Genomic DNA, 16,523 nt, shown 5'->3' on the forward strand with positions numbered 1-16,523 from the left:
GGTGCCGGGGGAGCGAACCGCACTGCAGGAGCAGCCGCCCTGTGCCGCACGCCCAGCAAGCCCGTCTCCTCGTTAGTTTGCTAACGAGGATTAATCACCTGCGCTGGGCTCCTGCGTGGGGCTGCACGCTGCTGCCGCCTCCCCTCCGGTGTGGGTCCCTGGCAGCTCCGCAGGTAATTTATGGCCACGTCTGTGCAGGCAGCTGTTGGCAGCTTTGCCACTGGGCACCTGTGCCTGGGTTGAGACACTAAATAACCCCATCGGCTCCGCTCCCCATCCCAGCCAACACTACCAGAGCTGAGCCACAGGTAGGAGGGCAGCGGGGTGGGAGTCCTCCCACCCAGACCCCAGCCCCAGCCCCAGAAATCGCTGGTCCCTCCCCGCAGGTGTCCCTGGGCAAGGGGAGCAGATGGCTGCAGCCAGCTCATGGCGGCCTTGTCGGAGCAACTGATGGGGTCCCTTAATTACCGATGCTGCAATTAAATGACATTCACTGATTGCTGCTAAGTCTTGCTACCTCACTGCACGTGGGGCAGGCGAGCGCAGGCAGCCGGTGCCTTACCCAGTGGAGGCCGGCGGCGCTGCTGGCACCTCACTCCGTGCCTGGGGAAATACGGGGAGACATATGTTTCCCCAATCTGCTCAATCCTTGGTGCATTTCGGCCATCCCCTGCAAATGATCTCAGAGGGTTTTAGCTGGGAAAGGAGGTGCCAGGGCGGTGAGATGGTGGCTGCCCAGGAGCCACTGCCGTGCTGCGATGGAAAGGGCTGGAAGGGGCAGGCAGAAGTCAGGGGTGGAAGGAAAGCCCCAGGGCCATGTGCTGGGTATTTTTGGGGATGTGGGCTCTGCTGGAGCTGGATCTCTGCCCCAGGGTGAACCCAGTCACCCTGAACGCAGGCCAGTGTGGCTAGAGGTAGAAGCCCAACCTATAATCTTTACCTTCAAGGACTTGGTGTCTCCTGAGCCATGTCTTGGCTGAAGACAACTGGAAAAATGGAGCAACCGCCTCCCCAGGCTCCCCTGGCTGCACTGAGTGCTTGCAGTATCACCTCACCAGTTTGCAGGACAGGAGAAAGGGACCTGACCTGGTGCCCGCAGCCAGCATCACGTCCCCGGGTGAGATGGCCTCAGGGATGGAGGGTGGCTGTGGGGCACTGGGGAGCACTGGGGTCCCCCCAGGTGTGCATGGGGCAGGCCAGGGGGCCGTGCTGGCTGCTGGCCTTGGCTGTCGGTGTTTCGGGGTCCCCAGGGGAGCACCTCGCTTGCAGCCTGCCCTGGGGCCGGCTGCCACAGCTCCAGCACCTTTGCCAGAGCAGAAAGGTGATGTGGTTTTAGGGCACTGCTTCTTGTGAGCAGTAATCGCTTTCCTAGAGGTTTGCTCTGTGTTCTCGAGTGTGCTTCCCCGTTTGGTATCCAGGGAAGCCAGCGCTCTGCCCCGCTCGGCTCCTCGGGACCTTCTGCCTTCAGGCAAATGCAGGTCCCCTGGCATGTGGGTGAGGTCCATGGGGAGAGCAGGGGCCCGAAGGATGGGGGAGAGGCGTTTGGGGGGGTCCTGTCAGGGCTGGGGGAGCGGGGAGAGCCCCCGGGGGTGCAGGGGTCTTGGGAGGTGGCAGCAAAGCCCCTGCCCTGGGCCAGGGAGGTGCTGGGGCAGTGGAGGTGGTGCATCCCTGCATGATGGAGGTGTCCTCCCTAAAAGCGTGGGGGTTTATAGCCTGGAGCCCAGCAATCGCAGCACACACGGCTTTATCACAAGCTGGTTAATAACTCTGTGCTGGATGGTTTGTTAAAGGAGTTAATTTACCCTGGGCTCATTGCTAATTCAGGCTACGAGGCTCAGCTGCTGCTGCATCGGGCTGAGCCCCTCCTGCTCCGCCACCCCAGTAAAGATTGCCCTTCGGCCTCGCTCCTTGTCCCTGGCGGTGGGGCTGGTGGGGTGAGGAGGTGCCCGGCATGGACGGGCTGGGGTCCCCATGGGGTGCCCATTGGCATCCCCCTCCCCGTGCACCCTGAAGCCTGGCCGGGACACGCAGCACCCCCTCCCTGGCTACGGGCTCCCTGGGTGTCCCTGTGCCTGCACTGGGGTGCTCAGCTCGGGCTCCTGCCCTCCCCGGTCACCCCCAGGTAGCCGAGCTTCGCTCGGGCTCCTGCCCTCCCCGGTCACCCCCAGGTAGCCGAGCTTCCTCACGGCGCCGCGTTGGGAACCATCTTTAAGAATGCATATTGACATTAAAAAAGGTCCTTTTGTACCTATTAATTGAAGTCATTAAATTTAATGGGATGGTTATTGCATGTTAAATAAATACCAGCTAATTATGAAAAACATATTTGCCAAAGTTTAACTATAGAAAAGATGCCTCAATTACATGGTTATTAAACCTCAAAAATATACACTTTTAATAATGAAGTGACATTTAAATAACATACATTAACTGTCTTATTAAATGTTGATTCTTTTCATATCTGAGGAATTTAATTTAGAGCGTTTTCCCTGGCACTAACCGTACTATGCATCATTAGCTGTCTTTCACTCATCGTTTTGTAAACTTTTTTTATAAATAGGCTGAAGTGTTTCTATTTGCTTTTGTTCTTCCAGCTCCCAGCTCTCCCTTCGGGCAGCGGGGATGTGCCAGGGGAGCGTGCCCGGAGAGTGGGAACTTCCAGGCTGTTGCTTCAAGTCACTAAACCCCTTCCTGAGGATGGTAAATCTCGTTCTAAATCTGTCGTCCTAAAATAGGCGGGCAGCCGAGCTTTGCAGGGTTTCTGGCGAGTCCTTATGGAAATGACTGCTATGCCTCGCTCTTGGTTTTCCAGATCAAATAAGTTTGTAAGATGTAGCCAGGAGATGGGGAGCGGGGTAAGAGCAAGGCTGCAGTGCAAGCACCAGCCTGGTGCAGTACAGCGAGGTTTGCTTCTGTCTCTGCCACCAAACTGTGGTGTGACCTCAAAGAAATCAGCATTTCGGAGTGCCCACGTCCCTCCTGGGGTGCACAGGACCTGCTTGGGGAGGGATGCTCCATGAGGGCGCATCCCCAGCTGCCGCAGTGCCCGGCCCCGCTGCCCACGGGGGATTTCTCTGCAGCCCCGGCGGGGCACAGGGCGGGGTAGGGGCTGCGGGGATGGCATGGAGCAGCACAGCTGAGGGCTTGCAGGCTCCTGCTTTAATGCATTTATTGATTGCGGTGTACACGTCAGGCTATAATTTAGAAATCACTCTTCCAGAATCAATTAAAGGCCTTGCTGGTTATATAGACGCCTCTTTTAGTTAAAGCCCCCACCCTTCCCTCTAACACACACCCCACCGCCCCTGCTCTGCTTTTGGGGGGCTCCCTCCCATCTCCCCCCGGCCGAGGCTCGGTCCCTCTCTGTCTGGGAGCGGGGGTGCTGGCACCGCCCGCTGCTTTTCTGGGAGCTGCCTCCCGAACCAGCCACCGGTTACGGGCTGTCAGGGAGCCAAGACCTAGCGTCTCCTGGACCTGCTCATAATGTTCCCTGCGCCCGCAGTGGGGTGGGTAATCTGCGCTCAGGAGGCCCCGGTGGGCAGCACAGAAGCACTTAAATTAATTACAAAGAAGTTAAGTCTCGGGGCGGGGGGTCCTGGGGGAGCAGGGCTGGAGGCAGCCGGCCACCTGCTGTGGGCAGGGGCAGAGCTAAGGGTACGCTGGGGAGGGGAGGGGGCTGCCAGCCTTGCCCTGGGGCTGCTCCATTGGTATGATGAGTTGCTCCGGCGTTAGACCACAGCCTCATGGGGTCAGGCGGAGGGGGGTCCGTGAAGGCAGAGAGGGGGGACTGTGCTGTGGGCACAGGGATGTGGCATGTCCTCTGGCTTTCAAATCAAACGACACTTGCCCCCGCGGGACAGCAGCGTGCCAGCTGGGTCCGTGCCGACTCTCGAGGGATGGATGTGACAGACCTTCAGCTGCTCGCACCCTGAGGTGGCTGCCCAGGCCATGGGGGGTGGTCTTGGGGGGTCTGGAGGCACATGACTTCTCAAACCCATCAGCTCCTCCTCTTTCCTCCCCTCCTCTTGTGCCGTTCGGTGTCAGCAGTGAGAGTGGGGTGCAGCTTCCAGGCGAGGGGGGCTCGGACCCGCCGAAGGGGGCCCCATGTCTCCTAACTCAGCGAGGCATCCGGGGGGGATGGCTGGACCGGCGTGAGCCTGGCTGCCCGCGCAGGTCCGGCAAAGGTGAGGCTGGACTTGTTTGGGGGGAGAACCTGAGATTTCGAAAAGTGTCTTGTTCCACAGCGGGGTGATACGCTTATCACTCAAAATCCCTGTGTGGCAAGAGACGGGGTGGTCAGAGCAGGCCGCTGTGGTAAGCGTCAACTTTTGTATTCTGGTTTTGGCTTCATTAATATTATGGAGTTTATTCACAAAATGGAACTGAAACATCCTTTCACAATGGCAATACCTCTTCCAAGACACAGATCTTTGACCCTGGCTAAAGAATTTTCCTGTCCTTTTTTTTTTCCCTTTTCTTACTGTGGTGATGAACTTTCATCAAAACAATTGCAGGTTGTTTTTTTTTTTTTCTGTAAAATCTCTTTAGTCAACCAACATTTTCTCATGGAAAAAATGTTGAGGGGAGGGGAAAAAGGAAGTCTCCAAGCAACTCAAGGCCAGGAAGACTGGGATTTGGGTCTTGTCTTTGCTCTCTCTCTCCTACCTGCTGTTACAGGTGCATGGACTGAAGTCAGAGCTGGGGTGACATGTCCCTGCTCTACCCAGGCAGCATGTTACACACGTAGCCGTGATGCCAGGACCCCTCCAGCAGCAGCGTGAGGAATGAACCCAGCTCAGCTCTTCCTGGGGAGCTCCCTCGTGGATACCAGGCTCTCCGGTTCCTCCGGTCCCACCGGCAGAAGAAACACGGTGACTTACAAAACCACCTCGGGAGGGCTTGCACCCGGGAAGCTGAAGCCAAGAGGCTGTGGATGTGTTGTAGGCTGCAAAAGCCCCACCACCCCAGGGTGAGGCTTGGGGGAGCTCGGTATTTCACAGGGCTGGACACTTCTTCCTTGCCGAGGTTTGTGATGCTCCTCAAGGGATCTCTGTGCTGCAATATAACATCCCCGTGTAGGGAAATTGTCTGAAGTAATGGTTTCTGTGGGTTTTTTTAAGGTATATTTATCATATCTTTTATTGGAATAGAATTAAAGCAAAATTAGAAACCAAAATAACTTTAATTACGAACTTCATGATTCAGTATGTTGTAAATCCTTCAGCATAATATTGTGCCATAAAAATGCTATTTTGTGATAATTATTATTATTATAATTAATGTTCCTTAATTGCTAATGTCGCAGGCATGTGTTATCTCCCAGGTTTTCTTGCAGTGTCTCTGGAGGAGCTCCTCTGTGGGGGGATGCGGGGATCCAGGCGGGCGCAGGCTGTGCGAGCGGGGCTGTGGGTGGGTGTCCGTGTGTCTGAGCGATGCTGCCGGATTATCCCACCCTGGGGTTTGCCTCTGGCTGGCCGGCGGCTCTGCACTCCCCAGTGAGGAGCAGGCAGCGAGCAGCAGACAGGGATAAATACTATGAACTGTGAGTAACGCCTCTGACCCAGGCTGTGCCGTGGTCTCACGTGTGCTTGCGGTCGGCCACGTGCTCCCTCCAATGGGCAGAGACAGGCTGAGTGCACTGCCCTGTTAACGAGGCATTCGGGCTTGTGGCTGCCTGGTTGCTGAACGGCATGTGGCACGTTTTAGCCAGGTGTTGGGTGACTTCGCCCTCCTCACCCCCGGCCTTGGGTCTAGCCTCTCCTCCTCACCCCCAGCCACCGTTTCCAGAGCACCAAGGGTGAGTTAAATCCCCTGGGGTGCCTGCCAGGAGCTGTGCAAGATGCCAGCCTTGAGCACCGCGTCCCTGGAATGAAAACGATGAGCAAACACGACGCCGCAGCCTGCGAGGTCTAAGGGGCCCGACTCCTTGCTGCAATCTCTGGCAAGGCAGGAGGATGCTGTAGGGAAGCCACCTCCCTGTGGGCTCGGATCCCACCAGCCATTAACACGCAGCCAAGAGCCAGTGAACCCTGCAGCATGGGGGGCTGTGGCTGGGGAGGAGATGCAGGGTGTGAGCAAGGGGCAAGTGCAGGGGAGAATTAAGACCAGCTGGAGGGAGTGGGGAGAAGGCAGCAGGATGGGAAAGTGGTGGGATTAATGTTGTGGCCAGACTGGAGCTTAGCAGTTCTTGTTAGCATCCTTTATTAGCTCGGAGGATGCTGCTGTGGTCTGGGAGGCAGCGGCAGAGAGCGGGTCCTCAGGCCCAGGTGCAAGGGAGGAGCAGGGAGCAGAGGGATGGAAAACGCCTGATGCCAAGCGCGTGAATTTTTCATGTGACCTGGAGGCCTCGCTCGTACCAGCATGGGGCTGCCTGGGACCAGCTGAGAGTGGGAAGGCATGAAAACAGCCACCGAGCCACCTGCTTCACAGTGGTGAGTGTATATGGGATGAAGCTGAAACCAGGATGCATTTTTAATGATGCAGGCAGGGCTGGGTTTCTTTAAATAAGACTAGACAATGAATATGTGCTCCTGAAGCCATGTACCGCACCACAAATGCATTATTTACAGCAGCTACTTCCTTGTCCATTTTAATTTTACATGGGCACTGGAGAAAGGGAAGGGACTCCTTGGCGTCTCGTGGCCGCTCACTTGTTCCATGTGATGGAGATGACGTTCTGAGCTGCCAAAGGATTTGGTGTTGATCTTTCCATTGGCTTGAGCCATGGTGGAAACAGCCAGCCTGGGGCTGGAGCCTGGCACCCAGAAGTAGGGGCAACTGGGGCAGGTGTGAACATGGTGCCCAGCAACCCAACGGGTGCCTTTTCCTAATGCAAAACACCTCCTGACAAGTGGCAAAAGGGAGGACAGGGGCCTGGGGTTCAGTCTGGCTGATGCATCATTGGGTTTTAATTGTATCATTTCCTGCCTTCTCCCCATGCGTGAAATGGGCGGGGGGCAGGGGATGCTCTTAGGCCACTGCAACCCCCTCTTGCCCCTAGGGCATGCTGAGCACAACACTCTACTCCTGGCACTGGTGGAGGACCAGAAAGCCTTTGGGAAGCTGGCAATGGTACGTGTCCTCCTGATGGTGAGGGAGGAGGTGAATCTGCTCTGTGAAAAGGGTCCTCAGCTGGGCTTGGCAAGGGAGGGTGCGGGGTAGGTGGTGGGAATAAGCAGCAGTACGGTGGGCTATGGTGGAGGGGGATGGAGGGTGGCCCCAAAGGACACGAAATTTCCCCAGGAGGGATGTGCTGTCTGGTTCCAGCTGGTGACAGGCGAGCCAAGGCGGTAAGCCCTGACCTCAGGTCGCTATTCAGCCCTCAACCATTAGGTTTCAGAGTTAACACCCTTTTCAATTAACAAGGGATCTCTTTATACCTCAGTTAGAAGCATGGGTTCAATCTGTCCTGCCTTTTCCCGTCTCTGCAAGACTGTCCGTGAACCTCAGCCCACCCCAGGTAACCTGCCTAGGACCCGGTGCAGCGGAGAGCCCCTGGCACTGATCGCGCTGGTGACGGCACCGCACCCTTCTGCCGGCTGCCATAAATCAAAGCCGCTGCGTAGCCTCTACCGGCTGTCACCATATCTCCCGGTGGGGTGGGTGTCCCTATGCCACAGCCGGGGCGGTGATGCCGCATCCACAGTGCCGGGAGGGTGGCAGAGGTCCATGTCTTGGAGTCTCTCTGCGGAGTTGAGGGGTTGGGAAGTGACTTTCTTTCCTACCTTCAAAGTTGCCCTGACTCGCAGTCTGCGCTTGGTGCACGCTGTGTGGGGACGCCGGGGTCTGGCTCACCGAGGGCTGTCTGATTCCCTCGGCGGGGAGCCCTCGGGCTGCTGGGGGGAAGCACAAAGTAGTTCCGACACCGCTGAGCGGCTGCAAAGGTGGGATCAGAGTCCAGGAGCTGATGGACACGGGGCTGCTCTTCCCAGTGCTGCTGGCTCTGGGAGGGTTGAGATGGCAGCTTGACGGCTTGGAAAATAGGCTGAGATGAAGGAATATCAATACGGAGAGCGAGCTGTTCCTGCTGAACAGCCCCGGGGCAGCTAACGTGAAATGCTGGTTGTCTCGGAGGAGCTGACAGGTGTCTGCATCAGGCTTCCTGCTAATTAAGTGCCGTTGTGAGTCACGGGGCCGAGGGATGAAGGAGCTCAGCCGACGCAGGTATGGCTGGGGGGGATCTCTGCAGGACCTCCCTGCCCCCCGGGGAAGGACATGGCTTCTCGGCTGGCGGGTACACAGCCATCGGGGCAGGCAAGTCTTTCGGGAGCTGGGGATCAGCTTTGGGAAGAGCAGAGTGAGCTGTCCCACTGGGCATCCGTCCTCCCCCATCGCACCAGGTGTCCTCCCCTGGGTCCCACGTGCTGGCACGAACACCTGGCCCCCCATTACAGACCGGGCAGGGTCCCCAAAGCATCTCCCGCAACCACAGCTCCCAGCGCCCATCCCACCAATCCTCTTCCCAAATCAAAGGGCGCATCGGGGCCAGTGTGACAGGCTGGGGAAACAAGGATGCTCCCAGACCCCTTGTTCTCCCGATCCCTTCCAAGGTGACCCGCTTTGCCCGCAGACCCCTTCCTTCCCAGCCCTGGCCAGGGGGCAGCTCCTTGCCGTAATTAACGGTGGTGCTGCCTGTCCACCAAGGCCTCTGATGGAAAATTCCCTGTTTCGAGGAACGCGAGCATGGTGGGGTGGAGGAAGGGGCTGCTCACCAGTAACACTTTGTGGACCCCGCTGATCCGGAGGGTGCCCGTAGCAGCAGGCACAGGGTAAAAGCCGCACTGGCAGCCAGCGAAGCGCCCTCCTGCTCGAGCAGAGCCGGGAGAGGAGGAACACACGCCACCCCGGTGAGAGCCCCAGTGCCACCCCAGGTCCCTTCCCCATTTGCCTCTTCAGCCCCTTTTGCCCGCTGGCCCCGCTTGCCTCTGCAGCTGCAATCCCCTGGAAAATGGCTCTATTCATTACCCGCTTTAATTTCACCCTGGATCCCCAGAGCTCCGCAGACGCAGTTTGTTATCCCAGCTGTCAAGGAGCCTAAAGAGCTGCTGACGCCTCCTGGAAAACGTTGACAAACCCTCTGGTTGGTCCCGGCCGCTCTGCCCAACCTGTCTGTTCCCGGGTCTTGATTAGCAAAGACATCTGTGAGGATGGGAGGAGGTAAAAAGAAAACCCCATCACTGACATCTGGGCAGGGCTGATCTCCTCCTGGAGCTGCCCTTGCCCTGGGACCGGCTGGGCAGAGCTGAGCTGCGCAGTTTGGGTGCCGAGGTCCCCAAAGCCCACGTCTGGGTTGGAGGCTGTTCCCCGGAGCAGGCAGATTTCACAGCCCAAAAGGCCTCTGGGCTGAGGCCGATGGGTTTCTCTCGTCTCTCCGCGTTGGTGTTCAGCACGGGGGGTTTAAACCGTGGGCGCGGGTTCTGGGAGGGGTCTGTCTTGTGATGGCCTGTGGGCGATAACCAAGGGAGGTGGCATGTGCTTGAGGACCCGGGCGCACCATGCAGGAGTCTGCTTTTTAGCAGAAATTTTTAGCAGGCAAAAATTGCGAACAGTTGGAAAATGGTGAATTCAGCTGCCTGTTTTTAGCCCCTCACCACTTGGACTGGGTTAACAGAGCGAGCTGAGCAGGAGAGCCTCCCCGTCTCTTTGGGCTCTCTCCAGCGACCTAATCCTCTCCCAATTAGTTTCTTTTTTTTTACAAAGTAGTTGTCAGGCTGCTTTTAGAGAACAAAATACCCCTCGGTCTCTTCAGTAACGTAGGGAAAGCTCACCAGACACACTGAGAGCAGATCGTGTCTCCATGTGATTTTGGTCACAGTTGTGGGTAAGAAGTGCTGAGTCAGCCTTCAGCTTAACGAGAAGGAGCCGGGTGAGCCCCTCAGCGCTGGGTTTTGGGTCCAGGAGCCACCCGCTGCCTCCAGCCCTTCCTCCCAGCACCCTGCCGAGCGTGGGGCTTTTGAGGTGCCGCTCCAGCTGGCTGTCCTCGGGGCACGACCGGGCTGTCAGCCCGCGGGGCGGCTGCGGGATGAACGGGGCAGTGAAAGCCCCGTGGGAGGCAGGATGAAAGGCCAGGCTTCCTCAGATAATGAGGGTCTCTCTGCGGGGGTGAGGTGCCCAGACCGGGGGAAGCCACGTGAGTGACAAGCGTGTCCCAGCGCCCGCCGGCGCTGGACGAGCCATCGGACCGGCCGCATGAACTCTGTGGGTCACTGCGAGCCTGGGGCTACTTCCCACCCGCCGGGTCCCCCCTGACCCTGTGCTGGGCTCTTGGCGTGGGGGATGCCGGAGTTTTCTTGCTGTCTTTTTTCTATTCCCCTCTCTTGGGGCTGGACCCTCCTTGACAGCTCTGGAGGGGGCTGGCGATGAACTCGCAGCCGGGACGCCCGCTCTTTTCTCAGCTCCACCACCTTGGTTTCCCTCGTTGCTGGATGGATGTCGACAATCCATTTTTCAGCAAAAATAAATCGTTTCGGTTTCCTTCCCACCGGTGCTGAGCAGAGGGACACGAGAATGGCAGTGGTGGCCCAAGGGTCGGTGCTGCTGCACCACTTGGTCCTGCCCCGGGGAGGAAGGATTCATCCCTCTCCTCTTGCATCCACAGCAGGAGATGGCAGCCGTGGGACCAAGGTGCCACGCACCGGTCCTGGGAGAGAGCGGATTTAAAAGTGGTGGTGGGAGGTTGCCTGAATATCTCTCCCTTCTTCTTTATACTTTTAAGAGGTTTCGCTATCTCGGTAACTCCCCTGAGAAACCAGAGCAGCAGCTTCTTTGGGTGTGAATACCTGACAAGTTTTTAACGTCAAAGGAATTCACCAAATTTAGTCTCCTGGTGGAAGGAAAAAAAGGAGGAAAAAAAAAAAAAGTGTTTCTTTCAATCCGGGGGAAGCGATCCAAACGCCAGCCACTTCCCTGCCGGCAGAGCTCACCGATTTCTTCTTTTCTCCTCTGTCTCGAAAGCTTTTAAGTCTGGGCCCCATGTGTGTCTGTGCACAAAAGAGGTGGGGGAATGGCAGGCACCGACGCTGCGTCCTGGGGGAATGTTCCCGTTCCCAGCTCCTCCTGGCCTCCAGGAGAGGGATGCTGGAGAGGGCAGGATGCCAGGGTGAATGAGGAGAAAACCCTGTTTGTGCCCGAAGGGACCTGTTGTCCGAGTTGCAGGGATGTCATCGTTGCTCTCAGGTGGGCTTTGAGCAAGGTGAGCATTGAGTTGTTGAGGGCTGGAAGGAAAGAGCATCTCTGCTGTTGTACTCAGCCAAAGCACCTATTTCCCTCTCCATCCTCCTTCCCACCCTCGCTGGAGCCCCCGCCTCTCCTTCCTTGTCGTCTCCCAAAGGACCTGCAGCAGCCTCTGCGCTGCGGAGAGTTCTTCTGGTCTCCACAGCTTTGGGAGTCTGTTCCTCCCATCAGCCAGGACAAGGAGCTCGTACGTGCTCGTAGCTCGGCCTGCGTGGAGGCACGCACGCCTGCCAGGATGCCAGCGGAGGTCTGCGCACACGTGCCCACGCAAGATGAGCACTTGCCTTCCATCACAGACAGGGGCAGCTCCCAAACTCCAACGGCACGTCCCCATCTAAGAGCGTATCCCAGCGCTGACATTTGGTGGGGACAAAGATCTGGCTGGTTGCACCCATGAAAACCTGGGTGAGCGAGCCACCCTGCATCGATTGCCCACGGAGAGGTGAGCCCCAGGGCCCCTGTGCTGCAGCACGCGGTTGTGGACTGCCTGCAGCTCCATCTCCTGGGGGGCAGGCCCAGACAGAGCCGCTCCCCACCATTTCCGTCCCAAAGATTGCTTGTGAAGTCAGTGGAGGTGCTGATTATAAACACCGTAGTGATTTCTGTGGGTCTTTACAAAGGTCCCTTCCCAGCTGAGAGATGATGGGGCATTTCTGTAGGGCCTACACAAGCGAGCAGCCCCCCTTGCTGTGCTGGGGGCAGGTGGGTGGTGGGGGAGCACGAGGGGAAGCCATGGCTGGCGTGGGAAGGGGGAAAAGCAAGAGAGAGCGAGTCAGGGTGGGGGAATGAAGGTGACAGAAGAGGCTGGCGCTGAGTGTGCTTAAAAAAGACAAACAACGCAGCCCCACGGTTAATTTTTTTTTAATGGCTTTTATTGTTTTGTTCTTTCCCCTTTGTAATTTTATTTTTAGGCGGAGTGGACACACTGCCAGTGGAAAGATGCCGCACGGACATCCCTGGGAACGCAGTCCTGACGGGGGCCCCCTCCGCGCCGCTCCTCCCTCAGGTGGGTCCCGGCCCCGCAGCCCGGTCGCGTTGCGTGGGGCGCTCGGTCCCCACCGCGCCATGGCCTCTTTTAAGCCACCTCCCTGTGCGGCATCGCCCTTTTAAGGGCCGGCGGGGGGCGGGGCGGCTCCGCCCACCTCGCCCCTCCCTCCCGCCCTCTCCGCGCCCTTGGGCGCCCCCTGGAGGCGGCGCGTGCGGGCGCCCCCGCCTCTCCCCCCCTCTCGCGCCGCCGGTGAGGGCGTGCGCGTGCGCGCGGCGGCGGGGGCGCGCGGCGGGCGGCGTTCCGTCGGGGCCCCGCGCCGCCGTCCCATTCATGCGGGGCAGCGGCGGCGGCGGCGGCGCGAGCGAGGCAGGCGCGGAGCCCCGGGCGGCGGCGGGGGGAGGTGGGCGCGGAGGAGGAGGCGGCGGTGAAGAAGAAGGAGGCGGCGGGGGCCCGGCGGGCGGCTCGGTGTGGAATGCAATTATGGCTGGCACGGCGGAGGCGAGCGGGGACCGGAGCCGTGAGTAACCCGGTTGCAACTTTCCTCCGTGGGCGCGGCGCGTGCCTTTGTGCGCCCGATGGGTTCGTCTGTTAAAAAATACACGGATTTGTCTTTATTGACCCCAGAAAATGCACGGGGGTGGTGGCGGCGGCGGCGAAGCGGGGCTGGCCCGGGCAGGGCAGCGGCGGCCCGTCAGGGGCCGGGCCGGGCTGGGCTGGGCCGGGCCGGGCCGGCGCCGCGCTGCTGCCGCCCGGGGCCAGCCCCGCATTGCGCCCCGCGGCTCCGGGAGCGCGGCCGCGGGAACCGCCTCCCGCGGGGGGACGGAAACCCGCTGGGACCGAGCCTTTTCCTTTATCCACCCCACGCCCCGCGTGGGTTTTCCAGTAGGGTGCCGGGAACCGGGCAGGTGCGGGCCGAACCGGGCGGGGGCCACCTCCTTGCCCGGAGCTGCTCGGGCCGGGGGGTCCCGCGGGGTGCCGGGGCCGGGGGTGCCTCCCTGCCCGGCGCTGCGGCGGGGCTGGCCGCCTCCCTCCCTCCTGCAGCCCGCCCCGGGTCTCGGCAGGGTTTGCTTCTCCAGTGCCGCACCGCGGGGAGCCCCCCGCCCCGAGTCCGGCACCGCTGGAGACGGGAGCGGGGCGCAGCCTTGCCCGGGCTCGCCGCCTCGGCTCCCCGCATCCACCCTGCCCTGCATCCACGCTGCCGTCCCCGCATCTGCGCTGCCCCATATCCTTGCTCACATCCTCCCTGTCATCCTTGCATCCACGCTGCCCCGCACCCTCACTGCCATCCCTGCTGCCATCCTCACATCGTGCTGCCCCACATCCATCCCCGCATCCCCACTGCCATCCCCGCTGCTTCACGTCCCCGCATCTCCGCTCTTGCATCCCCGCATGCCGGCGGGGCGCGGTGCGCGGCATCCGCGCTGGGCTCGCCCCAAATCCCGCAGAGCCGCCGTTCCCCCCGCGCATCCCTTTCCCCAGCAGCCGGCGGGGGGATGCCGGGGGGGTGCTGGCAGCCCGGGCCGGGTTTGCCCAGCGAGGCAGGGCGCCCTGTGGGATGGCTGCCATCGCCCTCCTTATAATCGTTACTATTGTGATCGCGGTGTAGTTTCGCAGCGCAGCGCCTGGGCACCTCTCTGACCGAGGCGTGGGAGGCTGCGATACCTGTGTGCGGGGCTGCGTGCCGGTGCGCGCCTGCTGCCTTCGATACTAACGCCGAAGGTGGCAAATAAAGCTGGCTGGCTCCACGTTTGGTGTCCCTTACCCCTCTGCCTTTCCTATTTCTGCCCTGCAAACATACATGGCAGCTCCGGCGTGCGAACGAGGAGGGATTTGCAAAATCTCTGTGGCACGCTGAAATAAATCCCGAAATCCCTTCTTCTCCCTTGTCCTCCTTGTGAGGAAATTCTTCCTTCTGCCCCTGGCCAGGCGCCGGGGTGGGGGGAGCCAGGGGAGGGGGGCTGGCGTGTAAACAGGGCTTAACACGAAGGTCACTGGTTAAAGAGGAGATGGATGGGAGAGAAAAGACAGGCATTAACCTCACTTGTTAGCTCCCCCCTTCCTGCTGCTTTGGGGAGGACAAAACAAAAGCAGAACCTTCGGGGGGATGAATATTCATGATCTTTCTTGTATGCTCTGGGACACAGAGGGGAGAAAAGTTGGGCAGATGAGCTGCCTTTCGGAAGCTGCTTCTCCTCTGGCTTGAGAGAAAATCCCTTTTTGCTGAGCGAGGGCTGTGTCGGGGGCAATTACCAGCCTTTTGCTGGATTTCTTTTCTTTTTTTTTTTTTAAATTTTATTTTATTTCTTTTGTGTGTGGCTGCAAGGAAGAGGGAAAAAAAAAAGGAGCCGAGGCTATTGACTACATCAAAGGTTATCCATTTGAAAACACCATTTTCCTCTGAACAGCAGCTAATTGCTTCCTGAACAATCTCAGGGTCTTTTGTGTATACTCAGTGGGTAAAATGAGTGACTCGATGTCTCTCTCTCAAGACACTGGTGACCGAACGGGGTGGAAAGGTGGAGAAGCCAAGGAAAATCAGCGGGGCAGAAGCCTCCGGGAGGATGCACGGATAATTTCTTAAGCGGCTGCGAGGGGAAAAGGTTTTTGCTTCTGCCCGCTGGCCGCGGTGCGGTCTGCTGGTGCCGGTGGATGCCGGCGCTGGCAGTGGCGTGGCGGCACGGGGCGTGAGGAAGGCTGGTAAGGAAGTTTGGATTCAAAATACCCGATTGTGCGTGCGATACGGTGCTTCCCATCCGCCTGCGGCTGCTGGTGCCGCTCCTCCGAGAGCGGAGAGCCTGGGCGCTGCTTCCCGGGGGGCTGCGGGGACGCAGCGCCGGGGCTGGCGGCTCCGGCTCCGTTGGGTGGCTGGGCTTTCTGTCGTGCGCCTGGTACCCTGAAGGTTAAAGTTTCGGTGGTGGTGTTTTTGTTAGCACAGCGATAGCGGCACCAGCGAGAGTTTTCCCTTCTTGGCTTATTTTTTTTTTTTTTTCAATAAACGAGTTGGCGTCGGAGCAGAGCGGAGGCATCCGTCGTCGTGCCCACTCCGTCTGTGCGTGGAGCCGTGGAGAAGAGCCCTTGTGCCTCGCCGTAACACAAAGCCCTTTTCCCTGCGAGAGAGAAGCGAACTCCCAGCTCCGGCGCAGACGGGGCCGAGGGCTGCGCCGGTGGCTCCGGGCAAGCGAGCGGCTGTGTCGCTGGAGCTCTGCGCAGCCGAAATGGAAGAGGGTGATAGGAGCGGCGCTGCGGTGCGCTGGCGGGGCTGCCTCCCCTCCTCCGGCCCCCCGCAGCTGGGGCCGGCCCTGCCCCGCTCCCCGGGTGTAAATGTCACACCCAGATTTATTTCGGTGGGTTCACTGCGTTCGACACCCGTTGAACAAAAGGAAGGATTTGGCCCTGGGATCGGACTTAACGAAGGAAACTTGTACGTGTTTATTCTCCAGGCTGAGCGCGGGTCAGGGCCTTTGTTGCTCCCTGCCTCGCTCCTGCCTGCAGCACTGACCCCGGGCCAGAGCGGGGCTCGGCCCCGAGCTGGGCAGTGCCGAGCAGGACAGCCCGGTGCTGCTGCGCTGCCGGCTCCGTGCAAACCTTGCCCGCAGCATCGGGCTTCTGCTCAGTCCTGTGGGGCTTTGTCGTGGCTGCCTCTCCGTGTCGGGAGTCCCGGTGCTGTGGTCACTCGTGTCCACTGTGAGGGGTCAGTTATATTTTTCGGCACCCCCGATACAACAGAAGGAAGGTGGACCTTGGAGGAGGCGGGGCAGCAGAGGTGCTGCCATCCCTCTGTGGCAATGGGAAGGTGGGCATGGGTCACCCCGTGCCCGTATGCCATCCTTGCTGCCTGGAAGCTCGGATTTTGCGTTGACCTGGGCTGGTGGGATGTATGCGTAGAGACCTTGGGTTGCTGCTCTCCATGATCCATTGACGTCTCCTCTAAATTGCGTTGTTAGATACTTGTGTGCTATGTGGCAGAAACCAGTGGGTGGAGGGCTCCTGGTGACTGGTGAACGGCTCGGTGGTGTGCCATGTGTGTGGAGGAAGGCCCGAGGGCTGGGAATCACGAGTGATGGGGAGCTTAGTTCAGCATGGCTCCCAGTCCCTTACCTCTCCTGGGTCTGGGCTGGGGTCCCTTTTCCCAGCAAGGTGCTGAGCACTGCGGCTCCATGTGAAATGGGGAGGAGCGAGTATTTGACACTGTCCAGCGCTGGGGTGGCTGGTTTGGCGTCAGGCTGGAGGTAATCACCTTCTTCCCTGGTTGTAGCCTGTGACACGTTCTGGGCAGTACTATGGGAGACATCTCGCTGCAGAT

At 59.4% G+C, this 16,523-nt stretch overlaps 1 protein-coding gene across 1 annotated transcript in view; it reads left to right on the forward strand.

Annotated features, from left to right (window-relative positions):
- Positions 1 to 12,648: 12,648 nt before the first annotated feature.
- PLXNA1 (plexin A1) overlaps positions 12,649 to 16,523 on the forward strand; it is a 121,623-nt gene continuing 117,748 nt past the window's right edge. Inside the window, exon 1 of the mRNA XM_068409722.1 lies at positions 12,649 to 12,737. The gene's annotated coding sequence lies outside the window, so the exon portion shown is untranslated. The remainder of the gene's footprint in view (positions 12,738 to 16,523) is intronic.

Source organism: Nyctibius grandis, chromosome 10 (assembly GCF_013368605.1).
Source record: "Nyctibius grandis isolate bNycGra1 chromosome 10, bNycGra1.pri, whole genome shotgun sequence".
Taxonomy (NCBI): Eukaryota; Metazoa; Chordata; class Aves; order Nyctibiiformes; family Nyctibiidae; genus Nyctibius; species Nyctibius grandis.